General features: G+C 38.3%; 2 long non-coding RNA genes across 4 annotated transcripts in view; both read left to right on the forward strand.

The window, feature by feature from the left end:
- Positions 1 to 252: 252 nt before the first annotated feature.
- The window catches only part of LOC131235199 (uncharacterized), a 29,829-nt gene continuing 4,633 nt past the window's right edge, over positions 253 to 25,448 (forward strand). Inside the window, exons 1-5 of one of the 3 annotated variants that reach the window (XR_009165979.1) lie at positions 253 to 760; positions 966 to 1,282; positions 1,396 to 2,308; positions 2,406 to 2,444; positions 2,535 to 4,270. This is a non-coding gene — a long non-coding RNA (uncharacterized LOC131235199). Of the gene's footprint in view, positions 761 to 965; positions 2,309 to 2,405; positions 2,445 to 2,534; positions 4,271 to 25,448 lie in introns of those variants that run through there. The other 2 variants (XR_009165978.1, XR_009165980.1) reach the window with 2 other exon arrangements.
- LOC131235200 (uncharacterized) lies at positions 18,717 to 20,361 on the forward strand. Its single transcript, XR_009165981.1, has 3 exons — positions 18,717 to 18,974; positions 19,560 to 19,666; positions 19,877 to 20,361. It is a non-coding gene; the product is annotated as an uncharacterized LOC131235200 (long non-coding RNA).

Genomic DNA, 25,448 nt, shown 5'->3' on the forward strand with positions numbered 1-25,448 from the left:
GTTGACACAATACACATCTAGGTTCTATGCTCTACACTACCCAATCTTAATATTAACACGTCCATCAAAGTGCCAACTAGGAAGAAAAAACAACACTTGTTGAAACTAAAAGAAGTCTTGATATTGGTGCACTACCAAAAAACATGATTAAGTTACGGTTGTATGGTGGTTTCCCCGACGGCTCTTAGTCGTCGGAGCCGCCAATGGCTAAAAGCTGTCGGCCAATCACAAACATTCGATCACTACTTTTTTTCTCTTGGTGTGGTCCACCTGAGATTTAGGTCTAACTCATTTTTTGCATAAAGCCCTAAAATGATCTTGTGAAATGGATGGACCGCGTGGATAAAACACATACATCATGGTGGAGCCCACGGAGCACCGACCACTAGCCACCTAGCTAGTGGCAGCATCAATAGCCCTAAAAATATCTTGCTCTCCCTCTCCCTTTCTGTGCCATCAAGAAACCCTAACCCTAATCTTCCATCGAGTGAGTGAGACAAAGGCTTGATTTCTTGAGTGAGCGATTTTCACATAGGTAGATTGGGCGAGTTGATTGGCGATTTCATGCATGTAGTATTGCTCTCTCAGTATTTTAGGGTCCTTTCGTTATTTTCATCAGGATTTTCAGTAATAGAGGTAAAACCGTTGGTAGGGTTGGTTTTGGCAAGAAATCTGATTTTTGTGAGAGCAAGAGAAGTTGGGAGTGGACTGCATCTCTCGATGGGCATGAAAAGCTCGTCATGCAAATGGACACTCCAAGGTTTGTTGATTTTTATGGAATTTATCTTTGTTTCATGTGCAATTCCTATGATTTGGAAGATTAGTTTGCATTTTTTTAAAATCTAATTTTCGTGACTTCTCTTCCTACGGTTTTCATGTGCAATTCTTACAATTGTTAAAGTAGTGGAGATCTTTTTCTTTTCTCAAGTTTGATACTAGATTCGTACATCTCCATCTTCAAGCAGATTGATGGATTTGATCTCGTTGCATGGAATTGCATGATCTCTAGATACGTCCAATGGTCCTGTTTGACGAAATGCCTTACAGAAACAATCTCTTTAGAAAAAGCCTGTTTGCGAGATGTGGAGGGAAAGTATTCAGTCAAATGGTTTTTTTTTCCTGTGTGAACTGGCTTCAAGGTGTTTATTGTGTGACATGCAGTAATTCTTTTGGCATCTGACTAAAAGTCATTTTGTTTTCCCCTTGAAACAGGTTCTTTATTTGGGCAGAAGCCTGGCTTTGGAGGCTTTTGATCAACTCCCAACTCAAACAAGTCCTTTTGGTAGTACATTTCAACAAACACAGTCAGCATTTGGAAGATTTATTTCCTTCTCAAGGGTTTTCTTTGGTCTTTGTGTGGTCACAACAAGGGATACAGATTGTTGTGTCTTTCAGATTCAAGATCCGGCGGATGATACCCAGAAATGGAAAGTCCGACAGTGACATTCCTGTCAAATCTCAGATGCTCCTCTTGGAAGCAAGGGAAGATTCTTCACTTAATAACAAAACCAAAGGAATAGCCGTTCCAAAATTGCTATTTTGGTGTAGTGACTAGGGATTGAAAATCTATTTTTTGTCACAATTAGGCTTTTGGGAGGTGCTTTTGGTCTAAAGATCCCTAAGCTTTTTTTTTTACTCAATTATGTTATCTTAGTGAGCTAAGTGACTTGATATTGTAGAGTGGAACCGAATGATCACCATTACTAAGAGAACTGTTTGAGCAGATCTTATGTACATGACTATATCTCATGGTTGTTTTTCTTTCATGGAAGTATCACCCAAACGAAGATTAGTGTTTCGTTCTTCAACTGAGACCCTTTTATGTAGCCAAGCTAGCTCAATTGATTATTGTACTGCCTCACTTTTTTGTATACGGCATGTTTTGGCATGTTTGCAGTGCACACTACCTAATGAATGGCTCAGCTAGCTGACATACATGTTACCCAACGTTGGGAACCAGCCCAGGCATGGTAGTTGTGATGGGCCCCACATTCTATTAAAACACAAATCTTCTCTCTAGAGGGCTTTCGTGACATTGATGATTGATTGGTCTAATTTGATGTTGATATTTTACATCAAATTAAACTGATTAATCATGATATTTGGAGCAACCAAAATAACAAATTAACTATCTTCTCAAGAAGCATCGATCTTAATTTATGGAAAGGCCCCCTTGATCAAATTTCTGTTGAAGATATATGGTTGTGGGTGTTCATGAATTCTAATGCTTTTATATCATCAGGAAATCTCAGATGATTTCCATGGTAGCAATGTTCTGTACATCCCTGGAGTGATGACTCAGACAGAAGTGAGGATGGATTTTTTCTTCTTCTTCACTTCTTTTTAAGCTTTTGCAATGTAAATTGGGTTTTTGAGCTCAGTCCACTCTTTTAATGCTTATACAGGTTTTGAATGCATCTAATGCTGGTGCAAGAATAGTCAAGGTCAGCTTCATCACTATTATGTTTTTTTCAAGGATTCTATCCAGCATTTGCTCATGCCCTCTAAATGCACACGTGGGTCCACTTTTTCAGCGATCCAGATTGTTCGTCCATGGCGGGTGTGAGATACCATGAAGTTCTCCCCCATCTGATGATCCTAATTGTTCAACTTGGCTTCCATTAAATTTGGACCATTTGTCGTGATGGATAGGATCATCAGATAAGGGAGATATTGGGGCCGTGCCTTCCCATGATGAGGCCCACCATATCAATGGCTTATATTGGTGAAATGTGCAGTCCACCTTACTGTTGTCGGGTCGAACAGAATAGGTCAGTTCTTTTGATAAAGCATCATAAAAGATCTCTTGTTTTTTATTTGTAAAATGGATATATTGTATAGACTATGTAATAACAGCAGAGCATGCATGTTGCCTTCTGATTTCATGCACACAATCCGTTCGCATGATGGATGGTTTTTCCCCATGCATGACTTTTGCTTGATGAACAAGTCACGGTAAGCTAATCATGCCTTCTGATCATCTGCTTGGCCTGATTTTTCTGCTGTGGCGAGTATATCGTGTGAACTGCTAGAAGTGTAGTCTGGATTTTGTATCTGTCTGCCATGTGCTGCAGTGGAAACTCATGAGCAGAAGTGTGTGCAATTAGTATTTTGCTTTAACCCAATGCAGAGTTTGGAATTGTATGAGTTGTTTGACAGTACGAATCTCATTAGTGGTAGTTCAGGTATGTTGTGCATTGTGACAACAAACTTTCAATTAATTTAGGAGAGAATTGGAGCTTTCGGCCTCTTCTATTGTGTTTAGGTCCTTTAGGGCATGTTCTGCACACCTTCAAAAAGGGATTTTGAGACCCAATGCCATTTTTGAGATGTGTGTTTGGATGCCCTTAACTCCCATTTGATTGCTCCTCTTGACAAAACAGGTGCTAAAAAGACCACTTGCCAAAAACCAACCAGATTGGTTTTGGCGAATCATGCTACAGGCCTGCTTTTGCGGAAACTCCCTTTAGCGGAAGTTGTGTCCAAACCAGACCTAAAAATAAAATAAAATAAAACATCAAAGCTTAACTTGATTGCTTATTTCTTACTCCCTCTGCTTATTTCTTACCCCCTCTTTTCCTCTCTTTTCAATTGCGAAAACAGCATGCTATTAATGCATATCATTGTAATTTTTATTTTTTTTTGAAATGCCTCTTTGTAAGCTTCAGTTCTTCATAGGTCTTCTCCTTCTCCTATATGCTACACTAACTTTGATGAAGGTGGTAATAGTAACTCTAGTTTACTCTGTCATTGATGTTGAAAGTATTTTTTCATAGTTTAACAAAATCTCCACTGATTTTTTATTTTCTTTTCCAAAATTTCTTTCTGCCAGGTTTATCCAATCTCATCATTAGGCGGTGCTCAATATATTTCGGCACTCAAGAGAACATTTTCTCATATTCCAATGGTTGCTTCCCAAGGCATAACAATAGGTTGATTGTTTGAATTGTAGAGTCTCATTCCAATGGTTGCTTCCCAAGGCATAACAATGCAGATTCAAACTTTGGTTTATATGATAGTTTGAATGTAATCATTATCTTCACCAAGAAATTTAGAATTAGCTTAAGGTTTGAAAGATTTACCTCATATGATTTGTGAGATTTGGGATATATTGTTTGTTAGCATAGATTTAATTGTTGTATCAACGTTCTTCCTAAGATTGCTTTTAGATGGAGTTGTCATGATCCGACATGGCCAGATGACAACCTGGGATTGGGTATCATATATACAATCAATTTTTAATGGAAATGCAGATTTTATATGTTTGGGATTTGGATGGTAGATCTGATTTTGATTTCAATTTTGATTTCTTCATTTTCTTTTGTTTTGACTTACCTTTTCAAATAGTTTGGTTGGTTTGGGGCTTTGGAGGACATGTTTCTGAAATGGGTTTGTATTTAAGCTATTTTAGGATGTGTGCACTGATTAGGCAATCCATTTCCATTAATTATTGTCATTAATGAGCAACGCTGACAGCTAAAAACCGTCGGCGAATGCCTTTCTAGCACACATACCGTTGGGGAAGCGGGCGTCGGCTGTTGGGGAAGGTAAATGCCGACATTTTTAGCCTTGGGTGTTGACCTGTTTTTTTGGTAGTGGTGGTGGTTTTCTTGAGAGATGATGTTAAATACCAAGGGACATCTATTAGTGGGATGAACCTCCCATTCCATTAAATTTGGCTGTTTTAGGGGGCATTCAAATTGTCTCAAATGTGCCTGATACCATTCAATTTTAATTCTATTTTTGTTTTTATTTCTTGAAGAAGATTGTGTTAAATGGTCCAGAATTGCATTAGTGAAATGAGTTCCATAGAATATTGCAATTAAAGTATACCCAAATTAGCCTAACACAATTAATCCAATATTAGTTCTTAATTTTTTCCTTAAGTTTGTATTGAATAATTAATATTAGATAATTTGCATATTAGATAAAGGAGTTTTGAAGTCCAACTAAGCTTCTCAAATTAATAATATCATTAGGGCTAGGGAGTTGGAGACAACATTCGTACTAAAGAATGGCCTCTTGTGGCTTCATAAATATTTTTAAAATCACAAACGAATACATGTTTGGAATCCTTTCATTTTTTGAAAATTTCTAATATTTTTTCACATATTTTTTTTTCTAAAAAAAATAAATAACAACCATTATGGGGGCCGTGATGTAAGTCCAATGGCAGGCCATTACACCTGCCATTATTGAATTATATACTAAAAGTACTGCTTTTTGGAATCTCATTTTTATTATATGAGGCATGTTAATGTCAAGGAGGCAAACAGTTGCACCATCCTATCTCGATTCTACACTGAGAATTGGCTGAACTCGTATCAATGGAAAAGCTCCAACTCTTGAATCCATTGAGAACAAAGTGAAAAATGCAGCAAATGGAAACAGAATTCAAAGCCATTCCTAGAAACTTCCACATCTTTTTGGAACCCATTTTGAACCATCACTCAAAAAGCAACATGTGGCTTTATATTGCACAAATTAGTCTTTTTGGAGAGGGTAGGGTTTGCCAAGGGAGAGGCTTTATTACACTTGTAAAGGCATTGGAAATGATTTCTCAAGGGATCTAGGGATTTCCTAGAGGTGTGCATCGCAAGGGGAGATTAGACAATTCTGTAATCGAAGAAGGTGATTTTGTACAACTCAAGGTTTTGATTATAGTGGATCTTTGTTGCTTTGTAATGTGGTTTTTTTCCGTAATAGTTTTCCACGTAATGTGAATTATTTTCTTTTGGATTGGTTATCCTGCATTATTATATTATTTTATCTTCATTTATCATGCTTTCGCAAAGCTCACGGATTGGCGGTGGTGTTAGATCCGAATTTCTAACATATAGGGTTTGATCTAGGTTTAATGTTGGCTTGGGTGTACATCATTATGGTGTGATAAAGAGTGGGTTCACTCACATCAGCCTCTGAGAACTCTTCATTACATATTTTAGAGATTAAAAGATTCACAAATCCCTGCATATAGAAACCATTTCAATTTTCAATAGGTTTCACATACCAAAAAGACTTCAATTCTAAAGAAAATAAAACAAAGCAATTCAATGACTAAAACTCCAAAACAAGAAAACAAGAATCATTGGAATTGATAATATTAGTGAGACATTTACAGTAACTAATCCTGGGATCACATCAAACAAAAGCCAAAAACCGAACATTATGTCATTTCTTTTGGGTTCTTCCTTTTTTGTTTCTCATATATACAGATTCCTGGTGTGATATACCTCTGATTGAAAGGGGTCTCAATGCAGCAGCGGTTCGCCGGCTAAAAATTCAGTAGAAATTAGAACTCATATTAAGATTATAGCAATCTACCTCTGAAAAATCACAAAATTGAGATTTTTAGAGATCCAACTATCAGAAAATCAATGTAGAAAATTCGAATGAATTCCAAATTCAAAGATAATTTTTTGCCTTTGTCAATTCATGAACATCAGGAATTCTCCATGAATCAGGAGTTATCTCAGATAACAATAAACAGGGGAAATTCGCCTGCAAAAATCATCCAAAAATAAAGATATACAATGCATCAGATTTCATTAGAATGCCTTAACCTGAAATTATCGAAATTTCAAGTTTGAACCACCATTTGAGGTCCCTGTTCAAGCAATCCAAACCACCCAGCTTGTGGACTCACTCACCTGGTTTCACAGTGCCATAAAAGCTACCCCTATGTACAATCCTAGCCATCCAAACATCAACACACAAACGGTTGGTCCAAAAATAAAACGCCTTGTGGGTCCCACCCGATGAATGGATTGGATAGCTTATTCCATAAAAACCTAAGAATTAAAAAGAAAATAAATATCTTAAACAGGGAAATTCCTTACGTCCAATATCTTTTGTATTTTCTTCGGTCTCTTCTTGGGCCGTCGAGGAGGCTTCAATCCTGTAATCGCCAAGAAATCATCTTCTATCTCTTTCCTCGACAGAGAGATCGAGAACTCCAACTTCTCCTTCTCTCTGCTGCAAGCCTTGGCGGCCAACGCCCTCAACCGCTTAGATTTCAGCTCATTCCTTGCTGGCGGCGGAATTAGAGTAGAAGAATTCCCAATTCCATTTGGTGGATCAGGACGGGATATCTTCTGTCTCAGATTCCATGGCTTCTTCCTCAGCAATTCCTTCCTTGGCAATTCCGCCTCTTTCTCCACTTCCACAGCAGTGCAGATTTCGGTCCGCCGATTGACAGACGGAAGCTGCTTCGACTCTCCTTCCTTCTCTGTCCTTGACTTGCAGCACTAGATTACGAGCTTCAACTCGCTTTCCTTTTTCCGGATCGACACGTTTTGTAATTTAGGGCTTGAGGGACGGGTAGAAAAGGAAGGAGGGGGTTGATGGAGGGGGTGGAGGTAGGTTCTGGAGCGATTTGGACCGTTGGATTCTGGGATAGATGATCGAAAGGGAGGTGAGGTGTCTCCATTTGGATTAGTTTTGAAGAACTTGATGTGTTTTTGGATTCCCCATTTCGAAAAAGAGAAGTTATGGAGAGAGCGGGTCCTCTCAGGGATGACAGCCATTGAAATTTGAGGCCTCGAAGATTCAGAAATTACAGAAACTACCATTGATAGAGAAAGGGAAGAAGAAGGGAATTTGAAAACCAGAGGGAAAATGAGGTAATACCGTAACAGAGGATCGGAGAGTTTTTTCTCATTAAACAAGAATCCTTGAATAAGGAGAGTTTCTATTTCTAAACATTTTGGTGTTCGGTCCCTGATCGTGTGGCCCACTTTGATAAATCTATTATCTATCCACACCATCCATCCGTTTTTCCATATCATTTTAGGTCATTAGGGTAAAAATTAAGTATATCCAAATCTCAGATGGAGCATACCATAGGAAACAGTGGTGATTGAATGCCCACCATTAAAAGCTTACCAGGGTCTACCTTAATATCTATGTTATGTTTATTTTCCATCCATCTGATCAATGTCCATCTCGTGGATAAACCAAAGCCGTTAACGGTCAAATATATGACATACCTTATTATTTTTCAAACGCGCATATCGTATTGCACTTAGATGTCAGGGTAAATTGGATACTTGGGAAGGGAAAGTGTGCAACTGTCAAACGGAGTGTGTGTAAATGTTCATTTGATTCTGATAGTCAGGTAGCCGCGCATATGCATACATCTGAGTTGATCCAGGCCATTCATCAAGTAGGTTATAAGTGTTTTTTTTAACGTGGGACATGGGTCAGTGAATGCAGATAGTGTCCCTCACCTGATCAATGGCCTAAATCGCTCGAACGTATGTCCTTTGAAAATTGGACCGCGAAGCGCTGTACATAACATGCGCGAGAGTACATTTTGTACTCGGGCGGAGATTTCGGAATTTTGGCGGGAGGGAAACGGAAAGCTTCAGGCTTACGCAGATTAATGCATCCAACACGGATGTACCAAGAGAAATACTTTGATGAATGATACGTAGGCAGTTAGAAATTAGGGGGAAATTTCATAAGTGGTATATATGTAATTTAAACTAAACCATCCAAAAATTTGTTGACGGTCTAGATTTATTATGAGCCAAAAATCACTGTTGTGCAGTTATCTAACTGTTAGAATGCCGGACATTCATTGGACGGTTAAAATGAAAAGTATCCAATGGTTTTGTTTCGAAGAACAAGCTCCTATTAATCACAGTTTAGGATTGTGCAAAGAATTTCATTTTTAGCAACTTATCTAGAGTGGGATCCACAATTTAGTCCCACGTGTACCATATCCAAGTGCTAGCGTATAGAGTGCCACATGCAGCCATAGTATCAAATGACCGCCCGAGAATAAAACCATCATTAGATGCCCGTTGATTTGTCGTAAAGGAAGCTTGTGGGGGTGGGTCCAATATGGTGTGAATATGGCATAGCAACCGTCGAGAAGGGTCGCCTTATTGTGGAAAAGGAACTCATGAGCCCACAGTTGAAATGTAGAAGGTTTTGGGTGGCTTTGGATTGTTTTCGAAGATGTGGCCCACCTAATCATTGCATTGGTGCTATTGTTGTGAAGATGCCACATAAATGGATGTGGATTTCCTGCCTTTTGTAGGAAGTTCCTGCGCTGCGCTTGGAAACTTAGGTGGGCCCACCGTGATGTTTTTGATAAAACCACCCCGTCCTTTCATTTTTTAAGCTTGTTTTAGTACATGGGCTAAAAATGATCCAGATCCAAGACTCAAGTGGACCAAAAACATGAGGATTGAACGTACACAGTTGAAATATTTGTGGGGTTGGAAGTTTAGAATGTCTAATATTTTTGTTTTCCATTTTTCTCAGTAGGAGTTATGTTATGAACGGTATAGATAGAATTCATACATCTCTATCGACCTTGGGGAGGTCTTGATATTGGTGCACTACCCAAAAAAAGGTTTCCCCGACGGCTAAAAGCCATTGGCAAATCACAAACATTCATTCCCTACTATTTTCCCTTGTAGTCCACCTGAGATTTAGATCTGACTCATTTTTTTGGATAAAGCCCTAAAATGGTATTGTGAAATGGATGGACTACATGGATAAAACACACATCATGGTGGAGCCCACGGAGCACCTACCACTAGCCACCTAGATAGTGGGAGCATCAATACCCCTAAAAATATCTCTCCCTTTCAGTGCCATCAAGAGACCCTAACCCTAATCTTCCATCGAGTGAGTGAGACAGAGGCTTGATTTCTTGAGTGAGCGATTTTCACATAAGGTAGATTGGGCGAGTTGATTGGCGATTTCATGCATGTAGGATTGGTTTTTCTCAGTATTTTTGGGTACCTTCATTATTTTCATCAGGATTTTCAGCAATAGAGATAAAAGCACTGGTAGGGTTGGTTTTGGCAAGAAATCTGATTTTTGTGAGAGGAAGTTGGGAGTGGACTGCATCTCTCAGTGAGCATGAAAAGTTGTTTTGTGCTTATATATTGTGTAGTTTCCTCAAACAACACTTATTTCAGCAAAATTCAGAAGCTTTGCATAAGCAGGTCATCTCCTGATTACACGATGTGACTCAACTGGTGTGCAATTCACGATCAACTTGCTAGTAGTGTGTTGTTGGAATCTTCTTTGTTGTTGCTGGGATTATTTTCTATTTCTGTTGGAATCAATTTCTACTCCTTTTTTTTTTTTTTTAAAGTGTTCCTCTGTTTTTTTTTTCTTTCCCCTTGTTTCAGAAGTGGGTCTCTCCCAAACTTATCAGAAACAGTTGGGAAACTTGATAATTCAGAAAATCAGGCTGTTTTCATGGATAAATCTAAGAGCTATTGTTCCTTCAAGTTAGACGTTAGTCTTAAAGATCACTTTGGAGCTTGATTTATCAACTTTGGAGCTTGCTTTATCAATCAACTTGGAGAGAAGTTTGGAATTTTGATTGGAGCTAAATATGAAATCAGTTTTGAAAAATCTCACTAATTAGCTCAGAACTGAGCCAGGATGACTTAATTTCTAGTTTCTGAGTCATGAAACTAACTGCGAATCCATAAAAAAAGGCTTTTTCAATTGTCGTCAGAGTAAAGCTTTAGAATATAAGTTGTTTATTAATTCATCGAGTAAACTCAAAAACTTTCAAAAAGAATAAGAAAAGAAAAGAAAAGGAAAAAAGAATATGAAAACTGAGTGACCAACTTTGGAATTCTCAATCGGACCACTTACAAAAACTAATGTGGAATATGTGGTTAATTGGGGCAATGGTGTTTAATTGGTGCAGCTGCATTTGGTTACTTGTTCATGTTTCTTGTTTCTACTTAGTTATTTAGATATCAGCTACTGATTAAATAGTCTCACATTATTTGTTACTGTTTCTTACAAGACATGAGATAATTTTCATTAGTGCTTGATACACCTTAAGAGTGGGCCCACATCACATTTGTCAAATCAGTGGTGGGCTCCACCATCCACATAATCAGCTAAGTGAACCCCACAGCGTCCTATCAGAAATTTGGACCCTGTGATTTCTTTGATCAGTGATCTTTCCCTTTATATGTGTTTCATCTCTCCATTGGAAGAAGCAGTTCTGCTTCCCTGACCTTTATTACCATTCTAGATCACCCTAGAAGACTATGAATGGATCATCCTCTATGGGCCTATGGCTTGACCTTAGGTTTCCTTTATGATTCCCACTCTAGAGGCTGAAGCTGCAAAAAGGTCAGAAAGTTTTAAAATAAAAAAAAACTTGAGACAATCCTAGTCTTGTCTTCTGATGCTTTTATTTTAGAGATATGTATTCAATATTAGTTATCCAAATAATGCTGTCACGCCCTAAACCCGGAAATCGGATTCACAGGAATTTTGATTACCGAATCCGGTGCTGACAGCCTCCGTAGTACCCCATTCTCGGCTCCTAGCGTCCATACGCCAGATTCCGATCCTGGGGTCCTACAAGCAGTGTTCGAGTTGTCGGTATCGCTACAAGTTTCGCTAAGTAGAGATAAAGATATATTATCGTTATCGCCGATAATATCGCCGATAACCGGAAATGCGAAAAAAAATTGACGAATAATGGAGAAAATGATGAAATTTTTTAGTAAAACTTCAGGGCATGCCTAAATACACATATTTGCATATTTAGGAATAAAAAAATTACAAAAAAAATAAATTAAATAATAAGTTTTTATTTAATGGGACCCAAAAAGCATATGCTGCCATAAAACATCGCTCCAATTGTAATCAAAATGAGTTCATATAATACAAATGCAGTTAACATATAATAATTAGGACATGTAAAAGTTAATGAACTAAAAAAGTACACCTTTTTTGGGACATGGAATCTATATATTGGTGTACTTGGTGATTGATGGCTTGGATATGGCACTTGTTTGACATATTGACGCATCCATTCAATTTTTCAGATCATTTTATGGTATAAGCCCAAAAAATAGATAGATCCAAATCTTAAGTGAACCACATCACAGGACAGTGTTGATTGAATGCACACCATTAAAAACTTCTCAAGGGCCACAAATTTTGTATCAAACTAGTTTGTATAACCTAATTAACAAGTTGGATGTCAAATAAACATTACATTGAACCCTGGGAGGTTTTTAATGGTGGACATTCAATTGCTACTATTTCTTGTGGTGTGGTCCACTTGAGAGTTATACATGCCTAATGTTTTGGATCAAGATCTAAAATGATCTGAAAAAATAGATGGACAGCATGGATCAAATAAATACATCATGATTAGGCCCACATAGCACCAACCATTAGCCATCTTAACAGTGGCAACGTCACTAGCCAAATCAAGTCCTCTAGGTGGTGTAAGGACTTTGTGGTACCCACCGTATCCCATGTGTTTTATGCTGCTGTGAATAACGAGGTGGCTATTGGAGAGTATTCCGTGGGCCCACCATGATATATGCGAGAAATCAACTCCATTAATCTATTTCAGCATATCATTTTAGTACATGGTCCAAAAAATGAGGTAGTTCCAAATCTCAAGTGGACCACATCAAAGGGAACAACCGCTATTAAATCCCACCATTAAATTGGAAGCACATTCCATTCCCTTAAAATTGGAAGCAGATTGGCTGGTGTACCACACACCAGCTATATAGCTGCTGCAGGTTCGTGTAGTGCGAAGACGTGCACTGACGCTGCTAGAGCTCCAAGTTGTACGAACGGTTCAAAGGAGATCAAAGTTACATGGGCCCCACAGTGATGTATTTATTATATCTACATCGTTCATCTATTTTTAGAGATCATTTAAGAGCATTATCCAAAAAATGACTCATGTCCAAAGATCATTTGGACCACACCACAAATAGTAGCAGAGGTAATGATTTTCACCGTTAAAAAATACGTAGGGCCCACCATAACGTTTATTTTCCTTCCAATCTGTTCATAAGGGCACAAAGACCTGAATGAAGAATAAAAACAAATTTCATATTGATCTAAAACTTTTGTGACCCCAAAAAGGGTTTCAATGGTAGACGTTCAATCTCCCACCACTTTTTGCAGTGTGGTCCACTTGATAGTTAGATCTGTTTTATTTTTCGTCTCAAGCCTTAAGAGAGCTCGCCAACTTGATGGACGATTTTGATATAACAAATACCTTGTGATCAGACCCACAGAACTTGCTTACGTATACAGCAGTTATACAGCGGGTGTGAGAGGACGCGGATTAGATGGGTACTATCAAGTTGAGTAGCCAGTTGGCTACTGACCTGACGTCACCAAGTTATGTGGCCCCACTATGATGTATATGTTATATCCACACCGTCCATCCATTTTTAGATATCATTTTAGGGTATGAACCAAAGAATGAATCAAATAAAAATCTGTTGTGGACCCCACCAAAGAAAACAACGGGGAGAGTGATTCCCACCGTTGAAACTATTCTAAGGCCCATTATAATGTTTATTTGAAATCCAACCTGTTTAAAAGTTAAAAAAGACATTAAATGAGGGAAAACACAAATATCAGCTTGATCTAAAACTTTTGTGGCCTTTAGAAGTTTTTAACGGTAGGTGTCACTGACCCACTGTTTTCTGTGCTGGGGTCCACTGGATCTTTGGATTTAACTCGTTCTTTGGATATTGCCCTAAAATGATCTCTCCAAATGGATGGAAGGTGTGGATGCAAAACATACATCATGGTAGGGCCCACGGAACTTGCCGACGTCACTTCAGTAGCTAGTCTCGCGACTCAACCTGTGAGTATAGTCAACCCGTCAGTAGCTAATCCCCTCCCGGACACGAGAGAAATTTCGTTTTTCTCTCCTCTTCTCCGGAAAATCGCAATCAATCTCATCTTCCGTAAAAAACTTTCCAGAAATTTATCTTTTTCTTTTTCAAATCCGAACCGAAATCTCCGTAAATCTCGGTGAAATCAAGTTCGCTTTCAAATCTCTTTCTTTGAAGAAAAGAAAAGGGTTTTTTTAAGGGTTTTCTTATCTCGGATAATTCAGAGCTATCAACAGCGATTTGCCACTAAATCTAGCCGAAATCCACTTCCGCGGGTAGATCGGGAGAAAAAGAAGGTAAGAGATCTTTTTTGTATATATTTTTTGTATTTATTTCATTTTTTTTTCAATAATAAGGAGAACGATAGCTATTTTTTCAATAAAATCGAAAATATCGCCGATATTTCATCGATATTTGGAAGAGAAACGAAAACTTGGGGTTTCGGTATCACCGGTTCAGCGACACCGATAATATCGCCGATATTATTGATTTCTAGTCGACAATTCAAACACTGCCTACAAGGAGGATTTTTTATTTGTACATTTAACTCGTAATAAGCATAACCACAAGATTACCCAATTGACAAAGGCAACATCATCATCATCACATATCCACTAATATAATCATTTGAGTACAATGCTGAAAGGGAAATACATAAATAAAAAATCAAGCACCAGAAGACCGCTGCACGCTCCAAGCTCAACACTGTTGCAACCTAACATCACCTGCACGCATCTATCATGCATTAGCTTATAGAAAACTTAGAGGGTGGTGTAAGTGTGTACACAAGGTAAGTGCCAAGTATTCAATACAATGCCATAATTATACAATACCGGAAGTACTGGTAATCCATAAATTGTATAATGTCGGAATAAGCAGAGATACTGACAAGAGCATGAATTATCATAATAAACAGAATATTGACAAGATCATAAATCATACGATAACAGAGTAAGCAAAAATATGGACAAGCCCATGGGTCAATCAATATAAGAATACGCATTATAAAACAGCTATGCAAATGAGGAGTCATAAAGAGCCAAATATCAGATGCCGAGGATGCGATGCAGTACGCAATTCCTTACGAGTTCATGAATAGCGTCAGCCATATCTAGACCATATAAATGCAGAAACACAGTAACCCAAAATGCCATATGCCGCGGATGTAATGCAATATGCGGTGCGAATGGAATGACCATGCTAGAGCGTGAAATCGGGATGATAGTACGGAGTATCGCAGGCTATGGGTTCCATCACAAGAATCTTCTATCCAAACCAGTCCCATACCTAAATTTGGATAGTCAGACTCGATGTGGTAAACTCCTGATCTCAGGTTAGTCGCGCGCCCAACCGAAATCCTTGCCATAACGAAGGTATACAACAATTAGTTGCGCACCATCAGCCCGAGTGGATAGTGAATGAATGAATGAATGAGCATGCAACTCCTACTCAATAAGTCCACATATCAGTACGGTTCCTCTCTGGGAAATCACTGGGGTCTATTACAGTCCAAACCAGGTTGTCGCCTCATCGCGCGCAACAAGGTGAGTGGAAGAGAACTCACTATCCGCCTGCCAATATCGGGCTTGGCTCGTCGATAGTGGACTTATTTCTCGAGCTGGTCAAACTCAGCCTAGCATTGCCCCCTCCTCTCGGGGAGGTAAGGTCGTACCCCCTTCCAGCCGACCACGACACAGTGGGAGACGCGGCCTAACGATATATGGCCCTCATGCGCTCATGCATCCACTCGGTCTAAACGTTGGAGTAACCTCTAGAACCAAGAAGGTTTAGGGACTTTCACCCCGGGATATCTACAACACCCCATGTAGAATAGATTTTCGGTGTCCCATCTGGCCATCCACGAAATACCTATGGAGGCTAGACCCTGATGTCGCTAGGGCGTATAGTAATCACAACACACAATGCAAGATGCGTGAGTCATACAATCCAGTCATGCATCAATCCTGTGCATGCCGTGCTTTCATGTGGGGCAACTCCGCCTATCAGGGAGCCCCATGAACAACCTGCCCTATGGCACATGCAATGGTCAATCACATCTCATAACAAACATGCAGATGATGCGTATGAGCATGTATTATAATGCTATGCTGTCACATACTCATAATCGATATCAATAACCGGCATCAACAATCAGCCTTGACAATGTGGACATTTAACCAACATTGCCCCCAAGGAATGGCCACATAAAGCCAAACATATAATGAGTCCACGGCCTCACACAAAGGCCTAATATACAAAACAATAGGCCCTACTCAAGGGCCACATATACACAATAGGTGGACCCTGCTCATGGGCCTAATACATATCACAATGGGCCTTGCCCATAGGCCATGAATACATCACAATGAGCCTTACCTATGGGCCATGAATACACCATAGTGGGCCTTACCCATGGGCCATGCATCACGGGCCTATTACATGTCACAATGGGCCTCAACTACGGGTCGCTTGTACATCATATAGGTCTCGACAATCGGTCTTGGCAATCAAAATCGACCTCGACAATAGAGGTCGGCCTCAACAGTCGGAATGGACATTCGGAATTGGCCTCGATACTCGGCCTCGACAATCGGAATTGACAAATTGGCCAAGTCAATCGGAATTGGCAATCGACCACGACAATGGGAATCGATCAATATTCATAATCGGCAAATCGGTCACGTCAATCGGAATCGATAATTAGCCACGATAATCGGAATCGATCGATAATCGGAATCGGCAAATCGGTCACGTCAATCGAAATCAACAATCGGTCATGATAAACGGCATCGATCGGTAATCTGCCTCGATACTCAGAATCGACAATCGGTCACGATAATCAGCCTCGATCGCAAGGCGGGGTCCATATGTGGACGACCGATGATGGACCAAGCAATATCAATGGGGCCCATTCATTTGGGTTAACCCACTAGAGAATGATGAGGATGGGCCTTATCAGGCCTAAGGAAAAGTCACAATGTAGAATCTAACCATCACTACTCAACAATGTGGACATTTAACCATCATTACTCCCAAGGAATGGCCCACATAAAGCCAAATATATAGTGGGCCCATGGCTTCACACAAAGGCCTAATATACATCGTAAAGGGCCATAATACATTGCATGGGCCTTACCACCTGGCCATAAATACACCATAATGGGCTACGACTCGTGGAACTCAATATATAGCAATGGGTCGCACTAATGGGCCTCACACACATCAAGTGGGTTACATCAATGAGCCGCACTAATTTACCTCCTACACATCAAGTGAGTTGCATCAATGGGCCGTACTAATGGGCCTCACACACATCAAGTGGGTTACATCAATGGGCCGCACAAATGCACAATAGGTACGCCCTTCACATGCAACAGATGGGCCCCACCAGATGGTTAGTGTGGATATAGAAGACACATCTAGTGGGTCACACATCCCACGGACGTTGTGAATAAAACATACATCGAGGCTGGCCCTATATGACCTGGACGGTTAGGATGGAACATATGAGGTGGATTCTGCTCACGGGTTCCAAATACATTACAATGGGCCTCAACTCACGGGCCGCAATACATCACAATGGGTCTCAACCCATGTGCCCTAATACATCACAATGGGCCTCAACCCATGGGCCCTAAATACACTACAATGGGCTTTACCAAATGGGCTGGAAATATATCACAATGGGCCTCAACTCATGGGCCATATTACATCACAATGGGCTTCATCACACGGGCCTCAAATACATAACAGGTGGGCCCTGCACCTGGGCCTCAAAACACGCAACAGGTGTTCGACCGGGAGGATTGCGGAAGCCTACGGAATGATACGGGTTGGGATACGGGTCTTACAAATGCCTTTGTGTTTCTTTAAATATATTGTCTGACAAAAGAAAGGAGTAATTTCCTATCTTATAGCCATTTGTGGATATTGCTTCTACACTTGAGTATTATGCATCTTGATTAGCACTTATTGGTAGATGAGCGTTCATTTAAATTCTGTTGTTACGTTCCATTTTTCCGCTGGTTTCTCTAGCTGCAAATATTGCATTGCTCTCCCTCTCTCTCTCACTCTCTTGTTGAGAATGGTGTATTACTTTTTGTTCAGTGCTTAAGTTGGAAAAAATCTCTCATATTTCAGATGATCATGGAACGTAAGTTGCAATGACACACCCTCATATACATAACATTGTTCTTAAATATAATTTTCCTGAAAAGAGATGGGATGGCATGTACCTGTTCCCAAAGAAACCAAATGCAGGCCGCAAAAATATTTAAGCGAGCAGGGTGTGTCATTGCACTTATTTTGATGACATGCAATGCAACCTCAAAGTTATTGATCCTCCACAAAATGTAAACTTGTTGATAGCCAACCCGAAATAGTTATTGATCCTCTCCAAAATGTGGCCATCTTGTTTTCAGCCGTTCGCTGATCATATGGAAAGAATAATTTGATCCATGTAGATCTTTAATTATATTTATCATTCTTATGTTATTTGTGGGCATATTATTAGTTTTACACATGTCAATGAAAAAAAGGAGTTCTTTAAAGTTATTCTTTGAAATCATGTGTTTATCTGTCTGATGGCCTCTACAACTTGGTATTAATGTGTGGATCTTGTTTTTTTATTATTTTAATGCACCAACTAAACTCATCTGTGCCTATTTTTCATGTTGTGGATTGGATTTGTGTTTCTTTAGGATTTATTTATTTATTTATATTTTTTGAGAAGGCTGGATTCTGCTTCACATGAGAAGAGTTGTCATCTTTTTTTCTGGTTTGATTTTTTTTAGTAAGTGATTTTTCTGTAATACTTTTTTTCTCTCTTTCTTTTTTTCTTTGGGGTGGTGGTGTGTGCGCCTTTTGTATTTTGGGAACAAACAATCAGTTAGTTCATATATGTTTGATTTTATATTTTTCTTTTTTCTTAATTCATGTTTTTTCAGGACAACCTCGAATGGGAATCACAGAAGCAATATCTTCTTTAGTTGCCATTGTAGCTTTGCTCTCTATCTTGGGTGTTTTTATTGGCTATGGAGGATTATCAAAGAGGAGAAAAAGTAAAAAACAAGAAGCATAAAACTTTTAAGTCCAAAGTGGAAGAGCTTTTCTTTAAAACTTCTCATTTGTTTATTGATGTTTCTAATACGTTCCTCTTCATATTTTTTTCTAACATGAAAGCGTCCCGGCCAACTTTCTGTTGTTGTTAGCAGGTCTAATTTGAATTTCAAATATGAATTGCTTGAAAAAGCAACAAACTTCTTTGACCCCTCGAGGAAACTGGGCCAAGGGGGAGCTGGTTCTGTGTACAAGGTAATCTTCTTCGACGGTTTTTCATTTGGGCTACCATTCCAAAAAGGTGGGGCACTTCTTTCAGGCAATGGATGTGTGATGGACAGAAATCTCCTCCACTGAACATTCCCAGCCATCACACTCGTGTACTTCCCATTGCATGTAAACCACTGTCTAAATTTTATTTTCAAGAGTTATTTGCCAGCCAATTAATGAATGCCAAGTAGCATCACCCATCCACAGTGGGGCCTACCAGATGAATGATCTAGATTACTGAAAGATGGGCCCCACCTGTAGGGTATGATGTCCCAAATGAAGACACCGATAACTCGGGCCAAGAATTGTATATTTGTTCTTCTTCCTTTCTGTGGTTGCCTGTTTCTGTCATGCGAATCAGAGAGTTGAGATACTGAAAATTTGATATTTGATGGGCAGGGGATTCTCCCTGATGGGAGGATTATAGCTGTCAAGAGATTGCCTGTTCTTATTACTGTTTTATTATTCTTTAATGACTATGACTCTTTCTCTTCTTCAGGGTACCTTGATTGCCTGTTCTTATTACTGTTTTATTATTCTTTAATGACTATGACTCTTTCTCTTCTTCAGGGTACCTTATCCCAAAAGGATGGAAAGTTTTACCACTGTTCAAGAACATTCACCACAACCCCAACATCTTTACTGATCCTGACAAGTTTGATCCCACCAGATTTGAGGTACCGTTTCAAAATTAGAATAGGCTACCACCTCCTTTTTTTGTATTTTTATTTTTTAAGTTTAACGCCACTAGTTCTCCCTTCCCCCATAAAGACCACTAAATTCCAACCAACCTCTTTAGCTTTTAAAATTTCCTTTGGTGTTTATGGCTAATAATAATTATTATAATAGGATAGTGGGTTTTAATCAATTAAACTACATACATACAGGTAGCTCCAAAGGCCAACACATTCATTCCATTTGGCAATGGAATCCACTCCTGGCCAAGGAATGAGCTAGCAAAGCTGGAGATGCTGGTCCTTCTCCGTCACCTAACCACCAAGTACAGGTAACCAACTCATTCAAATAGCACCAACTATTCATTGCCTTCCCATGATAACAAAAGCTATTTGTGGAGGGTGATTTTTGTATTATAATAGGATTGTGGAGAAGAAACTTCGTGGAAAAAATATGCAAAAGAACATTTACTAGTAGTCATCAACAACTCAAAGGGTGATTTCTGTACAAGCCTTTCATACCAAAACAGAAAAAATCAGTTAGGATTAGATAATGTGCCCAAAAATCATCAGAAGAGAACATGGGCACAGCTCTACTTTTTATACAGCTCAAAATGGTTAGGCTTTCGGTTGGATGTTAGGCTGCGTCTACCTTAGCCCCATCCTTAATGTTAATCAATAAAAGTAATCTGCATTTTCAGTTCAATTTCATGGTTGCTTGGTTTCTTTTTTTTTTGGTTACATTACATCTGATTGCAAAGAATATCATGAAAATTTACACCAAATTAGACTGTTTAATCATGAAATTTCTTGATATTTGGAGCAACCAAATGTGCCTTCAATGTTGGTTAATGGGCTGGTTTTATTTTTAATTTTCTCTTGAATGGAAAAATCATGACCAATTTCTATCAATTTTGAGGTTTTTTGGACTGACTAACGATTTTGATTGGAAATGTTCTTTTTTGTCGTAATTGGATGCGTGTTTCTTCCTTTGTTGACTATGTAAATGGTTTGAGATAGGGAAGGACTAAGGAGAGGAGGTGTTGGGCTTATAAGCTTTGGCTGCATTTCAAGAGGTAATGGGTTGTTGGTTCTAATAAGATACCCATTTTAACCGTTAAAAGTGTTTTATTGTGCTTGATGAACAATATAGGGCAATTTGGTTTTACTTAGGTCAATGTGTCAATCATCTCTGTGCATGCATTTCATACCTCATCAGAGTGTCAAGTTTGCATATCTGTGTTGAAATTCTGTTGAACTTTGATCCATCAAGTGAACTGACAAATCATAGGTTGAGTCAAATCTGAATTTATCTGAAATGCTTGATTTATTCTGTTTCCACAAATTCAGTTGGTATTGCTATACCCATATTAGTTGGTATTTTGAATAGCTGGATGTTTATTTCATCTTTGCTTGTTGTAGCTTTCGCTTTGTTCAAAATTGAGAAGAGCAGTGCATGCTCCCGACTATTGTCTTTATTTTTTTTATGTCATCTCGTCGTCTTCTCTATAATTCAGTTTAGTTTCGAGGCATAGCTTTTTCATGACTACATTGATTGTATGATGAAATTAATTTTTAGGTTGCAAATGGATTATTGACACTGTAAAAGCTTTTTCCAAGCACTTCTCTACACCAAAATCCCTGTTTAGGAACGATTGAAAATTGTTCTAGAACCATTTAGGAACAGTTTTCAACCATTCCTAAAAGCGCGTCGCAAAAAATTAGGAACGGTTGCAAATCGTCACAAATTTTAGTAAACAGAAAATTAGGAACGAATCAAAATCGTCACAAATTAAAAAATAGGAACAGTTGAAAACCGCCGTAAAGTTTAGAAAACATCAATTTTAGCACGATTTTGAACCCTTGTTTAGGAAGCACCGGTAAAAATCGTCCAACCACTAGCAAAAGTCAGTAATTTTTTTCCCCATTAGAACCTGTATTATTATTATTATTATTTATATTTGAAACTCAGAATTAAGTACAATTACAAATTAATATTAAACAAATATTGTACAACTTTATAATAAAAATATATATAATATTTACAACAATAAGTTTACAATGGTCCGAATACATGAAAAATAGGTAAATTTTTTTCCATGTGATCCACTCCTTGCTTGGCCTATGTAGTTTTCTTAATTGGATCCATTCCCTCACCACCTCCCATCAACAAAACCGCAGGCAATTGATGGTCCATCTCCAGCTCCCCTTAGTTCATCCTGCATATCGTAGAAAATAGTTGAAAACAAAACAAAGTTAAAAAAATCTCGTCCAAAGAGGTAAATAGGATTTCAGATTTTAGCCAGACAAAATCACAAAATCAACCTTAACAAGGACTACATGACAAAAAGATGGTATGATGGCAAGCCGAACACCCAAATATGAGCAGGCACTAGGACATCCAACAAAGCCCTCTTTGATACCTCCTATGATCAGGGACAATAGCATATATTGACGTTTTTGTGAAACCTGAAGCAAATTGAACTTTCTATCATTTGGAAGCTGCAAAAAAAAAAAAAAAAAAGAAAAAGAAAGAAAAAAAAAAGAAAAAAAAAGAAAAATACTATGACAAACACCAATTTCTTTTGAAGGCCCTGCCATTTAAGCACCCATAAAGGAACATTTTGCATGAGAGGATGAACACTTGTGATAATGTCCGGCTTTTACTCCATCAGTCCGGCCTCCACTTCTCTTTAGTCACAAACAAAAACTAAGTTAAGACCCCTGAAGAATCACTTTTTCATAAATCTAAAAAGAATTTACCACTAATCTGAATCATCTGTAATCAATTAAAACCTTTTGTTTTAACATTAGAACTTAATTTGAAATCGCATTCCCATTGCAACTTGTGCGCTGGTCTGCTTAACATTCGCTAACTAGTCAACGTCTCCATTGAAAAAAGGAAGCAAGCTTAATTCCAACTAAAAATGTAATTCTTATATCACATGAAAATGGAGAAGATTGAAAATCATTTCAAAAAGATGAAAAATTAAGATAGGAACCCACTCTTGAGATTTGACAAAAGAAGCCAGGTTCGCCGTTTGCAAATCCAGAGGGATCAAAGACTAATATATAAAAGAGAATCTTCCTTGATATCAAACTAAATGATTATGAGAAAGATTGGACTGAAATAACATTTGGGGTCGTTTGACAAATTGGAAGTATTGGTGGGGATTTCATTTTTGGGCCATTTGGTAACAAGGGTTTTGAAGGGATTTGGATTCAAAGGGAATCAATAATTTTTGCATTCAACCTCAAAACAGATATGCAAAATCCAATGGATTCCACTGGATTTAAAATTCACGCTGCCGATCAAGCCATGAAAGGAAAATAAAAATAAAAATACAGCAGAATAGAATAGTGTTTCTAAAATAAAATAATCATCACCCACTTGCAGACATTTGAAGAATATTCTTGACATTTGAGTCTCTGATGACCTCATTGCAAGAACCCAATAGAGGAAGAAGGGTACTCTCTCTCTCTCTAAGATCATGAACAGATTGTTTCATGTCATCCATGTGATTTCTTCCAAATTTGAAAGGATTTTGCTTCTATAAGGTTGATATCAGAGTTTTTTTTTTTTTTTTTTTCTAGTTTATAAACATCACTTGTATAGTTGTTTCATTGTGGTCCCTTGTACAAGTTTGAATCCTTCTGAATTTTCCAGAAAACCCAGTTATGATATTTGAAACTTTGGTATGAAAATGGAAATTTCCCTTGTCATCATACAAAAACAACGTATAAAAGTAGGAATCCTTTCATCTTCTGACCACATGATTTTCATGGTCTGGTCTTCTTTTTAATACCTTGGCTTATGTTCTTCTGTTTTCCTATGCAACCTTGATGGGGCCCTCTCTTGATGGGCCCATAAGCGTGACTTGGTGACTGATCACGTTGAAGACCTGCCAAGCCTGCGAGGATTTCTCTTCCTGGAAGGAACATGTTGAAGGATGCACAGTTCAATCCTTTATGATTTCAAATCTGTTTATATAGTAAAATGTTTCAAACAGGACTATGCCCATTTTCACTCCAAGAGCTACAATCGATGCTCGGGAAACTAGAGTATGTATGGTGACAAGAAGAACATCAACAACCTACATGTTGTGGATTTTGTAGTTTTAATTCGCTAATGAGGAAAACATGCATGTTCTTCTTCTTTAAAGGACTTTTAGTGTGATGTGTTCCCACCAATTTTTCAACTTGGTTTTTAAATATAGCACATTTGGGTTTTTAGTTTAAGCAAGTGGGGCCATTGTTTAGTGATCCAATCCATTAATATGATGGGCCTGGTCATGGTTAGACAATGAACCAAAAGTTCCCATGGATTGGAAGATTCTAGTTGTAGAATGCAAATTGTTGCTGTTTAACCATCTGGAGAAACTGGTATCTCCAAGTCATGGACTGGGGATGCAAAAGCTGCATCTCCATGTCATGGGCCTAAAAGCCTAATCTAATTTGCAAACAAAACAAGGAAGAATATGAAGGTTGATTATGCATATTAAGCTGTTTTGGGTGAGGGATCTGGATCATGGATTTGTGAAATCCACAGATTTCAAATCTCCTCAACTTGTTTTATAGTCAAGATTTGCAGAACCTGTGGATTTACCACAAGTTCATATATCTGACAAAACAGGAAAAGAAACCACAAGGAGAAGACTCATACATCATTTAAGCATTCAAAACCGTTTCTCCTGTTTATAATGAGAAGAACATTCATACTCGATATAAAAATAAAATAAAATGCAACAACCAGTTGAGAAAACCAGCAATACCCGAAAAACCAGATATAGGAGAGTTCAAGTGCATGTAGACATTCAAAATGCAAGACCCAATTGAGAATACCAGCAATACCCAATTTCCAAAAAGCCAGATACGAGAGTATCCAAGTGCATGTAGAAGTTCAAAATTATACCTACCAATTATTATGTATCTGGCCCATATTTTACTAATTTCCTTCCAAGTTCTCACTACATTGAATCTGTAAAGCATTTAACACTTGTACTTTTCTTCTAGTTCAAGGTATTTTGACAAGAGAAATGATCAACCTACAACTGGGCATATGTCATGACCCACTCAAAAGCAACACGCTGCAATTTCAATGCAACTTCATCATTATGAATGACCTGGAAGCACCCATTAACTTTTTTTTATTAAACTGAATGTTCTTTTTTTGAAAAGCATGAATGTTCACAACTTAATTCACTCCAACATTTGAATGCAGCCTAAAAGTCAATATTGACCACTGTGTATCCATGTTTTTCTTTCCTGTTATAGATGGTCCCAGCAGTAAACTATGAGAAATCAAATGAAATGTAAAATTACAACACCCCAGTAATGCAACTTATCAAAATAGATATAGTATGCACCCCAGTAATGCAACTTATCAAAATAGATATAGTATGCACCCCAGTAATGCAACTGTCAGTGGTATGTAAAACCCTTCAGCCGTAGCAACATCTATTTGAAATACGAAATTTAATTTAAAATGTACTAAGCATGCTTCATTAACATATGATATCCGAAGTTGTATATTTCAATCTAATCCGATCAACCAGCCAAAAAGTGTCTAACTGATCACATTAAATTTAGTGAAGGCCACAAATCAAAGTCATCACACTCCAAAATCCAGCCCTATTTCTCATAACAGAATAAACAGAAGGAAAAAATGAATCCCACCATGTATGGGCAATGGAACGAAATGTTTTCCAGTTGGCTATATGCCCTTTTAATCATCCATTTGCACGCCAAAAGTCTAATAAAATCCTTACAATGTGGGGACCACCTA

This window comes from Magnolia sinica, chromosome 19 (genome assembly GCF_029962835.1).
Source record: "Magnolia sinica isolate HGM2019 chromosome 19, MsV1, whole genome shotgun sequence".
NCBI classification, from domain to species: domain Eukaryota; kingdom Viridiplantae; phylum Streptophyta; class Magnoliopsida; order Magnoliales; family Magnoliaceae; genus Magnolia; species Magnolia sinica.